Here is a 9,895-nt window from a genome sequence, read left to right on the forward strand (position 1 = left end):
CTTCTGAACAAAATAATGTAGGGGGATAGGAGCGTGGCGGTGAGGTGTGGGAAGCTGTAAGCCCTAAGCGACTTTGGGCTCACCTTCCCATAAACCAGAGGCAAGGAGTGGTGGTCATGGTTACTTATGCCCCCACCAAAGACGAACATCCGTGGAGAGATGCAGGCAAGGCCGATGAGTCAGATGCCTTCTATGACCTCCTGTCACAGGTGCTAAAGTGACCCCTCGGGATAGAGTCATCTTGTTGGGTGACTTCAATGCCTGAGTTTGTCAGGATGCTAGCACCTGGTCTGGAGTGATTGGAAGGCACGGGCCAGATCAGCTCAATAACAACGGTAGGAGGCTGCTAATTTTTGTGCAGCCCATGGGCTTGTAATTGCCAACACGCTGTTCCAGCATCGGCGCATCCACACAACATCATGGATGCATGCCGGGTCCAAGCAAGAAAATCTGCTGGACTACATATGGATGGAACAGCGGATGCGGGCCCATGTCCTTGACACCAGGCCCTACCGTGGAGCTGATCTGCCCACTGACCATCGACTTGTCATCTGTAAGATGCGCCTGCCATTCTTCCACTCCGGTGGTGGGTGTACACCCAGGACCTCATTCAAACCTAAGGTGGCATCATCTCAGCGAGCTGATGAAAGTTGCAAGCGAGAATTTCATCATCGCTTGCGGCTGGGGTTGGCATCGTCCGCCACCCCTCCTGATGTCGAGGGGAAATGGGCGAGGTTTAGGACTGTGGCTCATGCAGCTGCAATGGCTGCTTTGGGTACATGGTCCAGACCTCCCCAGAGACCCTGGTTGACAGAGAGGCAGGCTGAGAAAAAGCGACAGGCCCACTCTCATCGGCTACAGCATCCCACGTCGGAGAATGAGGAGGCTTACCCCAGCCTTCGCTCGGAGGTCTGGAGAGCCGTGAGGCACTGCAAGGATGGGTGTTGGTCGCGGGTTGCTGAGGAGATGGAGTCTGCCTCAGTGGCCCGCGATCACAAATATCTATTTAACTCCATCAAAAAAGTAACCTGCAGCGCCACACCTATTACCATGATTAGGGGAAAGAACGGTGATCCAATCTCCGACACCCAGGAACAGGTTTTCAGATTTGCAGAGCATTTCTGTGAGATCCTGGAGGGAAAATCCCTCAGCGTGGAAAACAACGTGGGACAAAGTGGGAATGACCCTGCTGAGGCTGCGGTGCCTCAAATATTGGAAAAAGAAGTCACCCCTGTGAGTGGCTGGCTGAGGTGCCATCTGTTGAGGAAGTACTGAAGGCGATCCAGAGTCTGAGACCACGAAAGGCACCAGGCAGAGATGATCTCCCAAGCGAAATGCTGAAGGAGGGTGGCGTTTGTGCACAGACTGCCCTACATGACATCATAACAACAGTCTGGACCACTGGACAGGTTCCGCAGGATTAGAAGGATGCCCTTGTGGTCCCCTTCTTTAAGAAAAGGGACCTCACAGACTGTAACACCTACAGGGGCATCTCCCTCCTCAGTGTGCCGGGAAAGGTCCTGGCAAGGATTATTCAAAATTGCCTTGCTAGGCACGCTGAGGAGAGGCTTGCGGAGCCCCATTACGGTTTCAAGGAAAGGGCTGTCCTGCACAGATGCCATTTTTTCTGTCCATCTGCTACAGCACATGTGTAGGGAATTCCAACAAGACCTACATCTCTGCCTTATTGACCTGGTCAAGGTCTATGATACCATCAGTAGGCCTGGGCTCTGGGTTGTTCTTTGTGCTTTCGGAATCACGGACACTCTGCTCATGATCATTAAGGACCTTCATGATGGTGAGTGTGCCCAGGTAAAACTACGTGGCCGGGAGTCAGAGCCGTTCCCTGTACACTTTGCGGTGCGACAGGGATGCCATCTGGCTCTCACATTATTTAACATCTATTTCGACCACGTAGTTTGTGAAGCATTCGATGGCTGTACCGGGGGAATTTCCATTTGGTACAGACACAATGGGAGGCTGTCGATGCCCGGATGCGGTAAAGGGATGGCTCCCTATTGCTCAACAACGTGATGTATGCCGATGATCTGGTAATTGCTGCTGACTCAGAGGAGTTGGAGGCACTGCTGCTGAACCTGGAGCTTGCCACCAAGAGGTGTGGCCTTACCATCAGCCCCACCAAAACTAAGCACCTGCCTGGGTATTTAGTACCATCGGACACTCCACCCCCACAACTCCCAATTGGTGACAAGGCAGTTGTGGAGAGAGTGGAGAGTTTCCCATACCTTGGTAGTGCGCTCATGACCTGCTCCGGTTTAACAGCAGAAGTCTCACTCCGAATCAGTCGAGCGGCATTATCTTTTCAGCTACCTGGTCTATCACTCCGCACGAAGCTTCAGGTCTTCTCGGCCACGGTCATTCCCTCCCTTTTCTACGCTTGCGAAACGTGAACCCCCCTAATGGCACATCTTCGCCGGTTAGAAACATTTAGACAGGCCTGTCTACGATCCATCCTTGGTTTAACTAGGCTAGATTGTGTGAGGAGCTCACAAATCCTTGAAAGATGTGAACAAAGTCCCATCGGTGAGCTCCTCCGGCAGGCAAGGCTGCATTGGCTGGGCCATGTAGCCCGCATGCCCAGCCACCGCATGCCGAAACAGCTTTTGTTCGGCCGGATCGAGGGGCTGCACGGGCGCGGCACGGGCTAGAGACGGGATGGAGTGATGTGGTACAGGAGGACGTGGAGCTGAGTGGACTTGCCGATGACTCGTACCAGCGGTGTCAAGATCGGCCTCTGTGGAGGAGGAGGCTCGTGAAGGACGCTACTGGGCAGTTGGAGGCAGTCGCCCTCCAACAACAACGGAGGGCTTAGGAACGACGCTCACAACAACGAGCGGGTGCGCCGGGTGGCTAAAGCACAGCAGGTTGGCACAGTAGGGGGCACAGGTGATGCATTAGCCAGTCATCTCAGTCAGTCGACCCGTGGCACTAGGGTCTGCCCCGTGACCTCTTGCCAGCGGGCGTTCGACACTTCACGTGACCTCAAGGTGCACATGGCCTGGCACAAGCGTCGTGGTGACGTCACCTCCACTTAGTGGCGAATGGCGGTTGTTGTTGTTGTGTGTACGTGTGTGTAAGCGTGTCTGTTTGTGTGCTGGCCACCCACCCCCTCGTGTGCCGTGTTGGCCCTTTATCGGAGCTCGCTAACAACACTTGTCCCAAAAGTCTATTTAGGCTATATAGGGGATCTTTGTGTGTGCGGGGGGGAGCGGTGGCTCAGTGGTTAGCGCTCCACTGCGCTACAGACCCATTCAAGGCTCGAATCCATATCCCGTTCACAGGCAACATCGGTGTCGATTTATTTAAACCTAGGTCGACTCAGCCTTAAAATGAATACCAGGTGCGGTGAGTGAAAAAAACAACACTGGGGGAGACAAAGGCGGCCGGGCGTGGTGCTGGCCACCAACTCTCTCGTGTGCCGTGCCGGCCTTCATACAGTGAGGGAAAAAAAGTATTTGATCCCCTGCTGATTTTGTACGTTTGCCAACTGACAAAGAAATGATAAGTCTATAATTTTAATGGTAGGTTTATTTGAACAGTGAGATATAGAATAACAACAAGAAAATCCAGAAAAACGCATGCCAAAAATGTTATTGATTGATTTGCATTTTAATGAGGGAAATAAATAGTTGACCCCCTCTCAATCAGAAATATTTCTGGCTACCAGGTGTCTTTTATGCAGGTAACCAGCTGAGAATAGGAGCAGACTCTTAAAGGGAGTGCTCCTAATCTCAGCTTGTTACCAGTATAAAAAAACACCTGTCCACAGAAGCAATCAATCAATCAGATTCCAAACTCTCCACCATGGCCAAGACCAAAGAGTTCTCCAAGGATGTCAGGGACAAGATGTAGACCTACACAAAGCTGGAATGGGCTACAAGACCATTGCTAAGCAGCTTGGTGAGACAACAGTTGGTGCGATTATTCGCAAATGGAAGAAACACAAAATAACTGTCAATCTCCCTCGGCCTGGGGCTCCATGCAAGATCTCACCTCGTGGAGTTGCAATGATCATGAGAACGGTGAGGAATCAGCCAAGAACTACACGGGAGGATCTTGTCAATGATCTCAAGGTAGCTGGGACCATAGTCACCAAGAAAACAATTGGTAACACACTACGCCGTAAAGGACTGACATCCTGCAGTGCCCGCAAGGTCCCCCTGCTCAAGAAAGCACATGTACATGCCCGTTTGAAGTTTGCCAATGAACATCTGAATTATTCAGAGGACAACTGGGTGAAAGTGTTGTGGTCAGATGAGACCAAAATGGAGCTCTTTGGCATCAACTCAACTCGCCGTGTTTAGAGGAGGAGGAATGCTGCCTATGACCCCAAGAACACCATCCCCACCGTCAAACATGGAGGTGGAAACATTATGCTTTGGGGGTGTTTTTCTGCTTAGGGGACAGGACAACTTCACCGAATCAAAGGGACGATGGACGGGGCCATGTACCGTCAAATCTTGGGTGAGAACCTCCTTCCCTCAGCCAGGGCATTGAAAATGGGTCGTGGATGGGTATTCCAGCATGACAATGACCCAAAACACACGGCCAAGGCAACAAAGGAGTGGCTCAAGAAGAAGCACATTAAGATCCTGGAGTGGCCTAGCCAGTCTCCAGACCTTAATCCCATAGAAAATCTGTGGAGGGAGCTGAAGGTTCGAGTTGCCAAACGTCAGCCTCGATACCTTAATGACTTGGAGAAGATCTGCAAAGAGGAGTGGGACAAAATCCCTCCTGAGATGTGTGCAAACCTGGTGGCCAACTACAAGAAACGTCTGACCTTTGTGATTGCCAACAAGAGTTTTGCCACCAAGTACTAAGTCATGTTTTTCAGAGGGGTCAAATACTTATTTCCATCATTAAAATGCAAATCTATTTATAACATTTTTGACATGCGTTTTTCTGCATTTTGTTGTTGTTATTCTGTCTCTCGCTGTTCAAATAAACCTACCATTAAAATTATAGACTGATCATTTCTTTGTCAGTGGGCAAACGTACAAAATCAGCAGGGGATCAAATACTTTTTTACCTCACTGTATGTGCTCGCTAACAACACTTGCCCAACAGTCTGTTACAGGCTGTACGGGGGATATTTGTCTTTGTTGTGTATTTACTGTACTGTAAGTGCGTGCACCTGTTCCTAATCACACGGCAAACACTCCACCTTGTGTCCCCATGTCTCTGTGTCTCTGTCTCCCCGTGTCTCTGTCGGAGACTCGGGGAGACAGGGACACGGGGAGACAGAGACACGGGGAGACGGACACACGAGGAGACGGAGACACGGGGAGACAGAGACACGGGGAGACAGAGACACGGGGAGACGGACACACGGGGAGACGGAGACACGGGGAGACAGAGACACGGGGAGACGGACACACGGGGAGACGGACACACGGGGAGACAGAGACACGGGGAGACAGAGACACGGGGAGACAGGGACACGGGGAGACAGAGACACGGGGAGACGGACACACGGGGAGACAGAGACACGGGGGGTGGTGGAGGGAGTGTGGGGTGGACAGAACCACGCCCGGCCACCTTTGTCTCCCCAGGGATTATGTTTTCTGCACCCCACCAGGTACTCGGGGATCGGCTCACTGACGTTGGCCCTGAGCGGGGATCGAACTTCGTGTTTGTGGCGCGCAGTACGGAAACCACGGAGCCAGAATCACAGCCACACACACAAAGCCACACACGCACCGTGACCCACGACCACACACCAGCCACAAACACGCACCAGCCACAAACACGCACTCAAACACGAAACAAAGACCCCCGTATAGCCTTAACAGACTGTTGGGGCAAGTGCTGTTTGCGAGTACACGAAGGGGTCGGTGGCCAGCACCACGCCCGACCGCTTTTGTCTCCCCGGTGGTACTCATTTGAGGCTGAGTCGACCTAGGGGAGCCCCAAGATCGGTTCAGAGAATCGTCACTGATGTTGGCCATGAGCGGGAATCGAACTGGGGTCGCCCGGTTCGGAGTGCAATGCGCTAACCGCTACGCCACCGCTCCCCACTGACACACACACACGCACAGACACACACACACACAACAACAACAACCACCATTCGCCACTAAGTGGCGGTGACGTCACCACGACGCTTGTGCCAGGCCATGTGCACCTTGAGGCCACGTGAAGTGTCGAACGCCCGCTGGCAGGAGGTCACGGGGCAGACCCAGCAGGTGCCACGGGTCGACTGACTGAGATAACTGAGATGACTGGCTGATGCACCACCTGTGCCCCCGACTGTGCCAACCTGCTGTGCTTTAGCCACCCGGCGCACCCGCTCGTTGTTGTGAGCGTCGCTCCTCCGCCCTCCGTTGTTGTTGGAGGGCGACTGCATCCAACTACCCAGTAGCGTCCTTCACGAGCCTCCTTCACAGAGGCCGATCTTGACAGCGCTGGTACCAGTCATCGGCAAGTCCACTCAGCTCCACGTCCTCCTGTACCACATCACTCCATCTCTTCTCTAGCCCGTGCCGCGCCCGTTTAGCCCCCTCGATCCGGCCGAACAAAAGCTGTTTCGGCAGGCGGTGGCTGGGCATGCGGGCTACATGACCCAGCCAACGCAGCCTTGCCTGCCGGAGGAGCTCACAGATGGGACCTTGCCCAGATCTTTCAAGGATTTGTGAGCTCCTCACACAATCCAGCCTGGTTAAACCCAGGATGGATCGTAGGTAGGCCAGCCTAAATGTTTCCAACCGGCGAAGATGCTCCATTAAGGGGGTCCACGTTTCGCAAGCCTAGAGAAGGGAGGGAATGACCGTGGCCGAGAAGACCTGAAGCTTAGTGCGGAGCGACAGACCAGGTAGCTTCCACACAGCGTTACGCAACCGATGAAAAGATATTGCCGCTCGACTGATTCGGAGTGAGACCTCTGCTGTTAAACTGGAGCCGGTCATAAGCACACTGCCCAGGTATGGGAAACTCTCCACTCTCTGCACAACTGCCCCATCACCGATTGGGAGTTGTGGGAGTGGAGTGTCCGATGGTACAAAATACCCAGGCAGGTGCTTAGTTTTGGTGGGGCTGATGGTAAGGCCCCATCTCTTAGTGGCACGCTCCAGTCTCAGCAGCAGCGTCTCCAACTCCTCCTCTGAATGAGCAGCTATTACCAAATCATCGGCATACATAACGTGGTTGAGCAATAGGGAGCCATCCCTTGACCGCACCCGGGCATCGATCATCCTCCCATTATATCTGTACCAAATGGAGATTCCCCCGGTACAGCTATTGAAGGCTTCACGAACTACGTGGTCAAAATAGATGTTAAATAATGTGGGAGCCAGAGGACATCCCTGTCGCACCCCAAGGTGTACAGGGAATGGCTCCGACTCCCGGCCACGTAGTTTTATCCGGGCCCGCTCACCATCATGAAGGTCCTTAATGATCGTGAGCAGAGGGTCAGGGACTCCAAAAGCGCGAAGAACAACCCAGAGCCCAGGCCTACTGATGGTATCATAGGCCTTGACCAGGTCAATAAAGCAGAGATGTAGGTCTTCATAATTCATAATAAAGGTTTTTGGGTTAGATCGCGTTTATTTATAAATGTGTCGTAACCCTCCACCACCCGACACGGCCAATCAGCAAAAAAAGTGTCACGTTGACAAAAAGACAAATAATTCACTACTTTAGCCCACTGGTGTGTTGAAGAGTTAATCCACATTTACAGTTTGAGTACGACGTTTCGCTGGTAAATACATCCAGCATCATCGGGCAATTCGCCAGAATGGTAAAGCCCTCGCTTGCTCCCGGTTTTATATAGAGCAGCAGGGTGACGTCATCACTTAACTCATATCAGGTGCAGTGATTAGAGGCGGAGGGGGGGGGTATTGTAATTATATAATCGATTAGTAATCAGTCATTGGTTATGATTAGTAATGAGTTGTAGATTAGTAATTCTTTAAATCAAAATGTAGTGTGCTATTTAATAATACGCTTCCAGGATTCACTCTTCAACACACCGGTGGGCTAAAGTAGTGAATTATTTGTCTTTTTGTCAACGTGACACTTTTTTTGCTGATTGGCCGTGTCGGGTGGTGGAGGGTTACGACACATTTTTTTAAATAAACGCGATCTAACCCAAAAACCTTCATTATGAATAATATTGGTCGCGAAAGAACTACGTGTTAAACTGATGTAGGTCTTGTTGGAATTCCCTACACCTCTGCTGTAGCAGACGGACGGAAAACATGGCATCTGTGCAGGACCGCCCTTTCCTGAAACCGCATTGGGGCTCCGCAAGCCTCTCCTCGGCGTGCCTGGCAAGGCGATGTTGAACAATACTTGCCACGCACACACAGCCACACACACGCACACACAGCCACACACACGCACGCACAGGCATGCGGGCAGACAGGTACTGTGGCACGCTGCAGATGCCCCGGAATTCGGGGTGGAGTCGCCCGCAGCGGGTTCCACATCGCTCGTGCAAGCGTGGCGATTATCCGATTACCCTGGGTGCACTTTGAGAAGGTGCACTTCGTTGTAACTGGGTACACTTTGAGAATGTGCACCCAATGCTTTCTGGGTGCACTTTGAGAAGATGCACTTCGTTGTAACTGGGTACACGTTGAGGAGACGCACTCCCTGATTTTGCGGGTGCAACTTTGATAAAATGCAACTTTGGTAAAATGCACTCCCAGCTTTGCCGGGTGCTATCTGAGAATATGCGCTCCATTTTCACTGGATGCACTTTGAAAATAAGGGGCCGGCCATAAATGACGTCACGCACCCGGGGGGGGGGGAATCAGACATTTGTGACGATGTCTGACGAGGGGGGGGGGGGGTTGAGAAATGTGACGTCACATAAAAATGCGCAACTTTAAATAAATATAGACAACACGTTCTACTGAATTAAATAGACTTTTTAATAAATGTTTTCTCCTACAAAATCAGAGTGCAGCGCCACATTAAATACGCACTACAATGACAATAGTTTAAATCGATTTGAAGCATGTTTTATTTTTTTTTGGGGGGGGGGGAAGGGCAGAGCTTTGTGACGTCATATTTGAGGTGGCGGGGGGGGGGTGTCTGATTTTTTGTGACGCCGTGTGACGAGGGGGGTAGGGGTGGGGGAGTAAAAAATCGTCCAAAATTGCGTGACGTCATTTACGGACGACCCTCTAATCACTCCGTGTCCTACCGGACACACTTGTGGAAAATGCACCGCTGCCGCTTGCTTGGTGGTCACTGACAAGCTGCGTCTGGCCGTGAACACAAGCCCGGTTTTCGCACGGGCGGCGACGTACGGTGCGAAAGAAGTTCAACAAACAGCACTGCTGCACCCCGAGCACAGAGAGTCGAGGATTAACATTCACTCTGCGACTCTAATCCCGACAGCGTGGTGGGTATTGCCTGGGGCGTGCGGCACTCGTGTCTCGTGTTTGTGTTGTGGGGAGCGGTGGTGGTAGTGGTTAGCGCGCTACGCTGAACCCGGAGACCCGAATTCGATTCCCGCTCACGGCCAACGCCAGGTGACGATTATCTGAACCGGTCCTGGGCCTCCCCTAGGTCGACTCAGTCTAAAATGAGTACCCTGGTGCGGGTTGTAGTTAAACATCGCCACTGGGGAGACAAAGGCGGCCGGGCGTGGTGTTGGTTTCACCCGCCCCCCTCGCGTGCCGTGCCAGCCTGTGTTGGTGCTCGCTAACAGCACTTGCCGCAACAACCGGTTAAGGCTATACGGGGTATCTTTGCCTTTTGTGTGTTTTCTGCGTGGGTGCGTGTGAGCATTTTAGACCCCCATAATGTCTAGAAGAGAAAAAAAGGGCCTGGCCAAGCGTTCGTGTTGGAAATGTGAGCAATGTGTCAAGGGAAATCACCGCTGTGGACGGTAATATACAAATCATAGGGTGGGTCGAGGCGGGGG

This window comes from Petromyzon marinus, chromosome 58 (assembly GCF_048934315.1).
Source record: "Petromyzon marinus isolate PM22_M1 ecotype Great Lakes invasive population chromosome 58, UKy_Petmar_22M1.pri1.0, whole genome shotgun sequence".
NCBI classification, from domain to species: domain Eukaryota; kingdom Metazoa; phylum Chordata; class Hyperoartia; order Petromyzontiformes; family Petromyzontidae; genus Petromyzon; species Petromyzon marinus.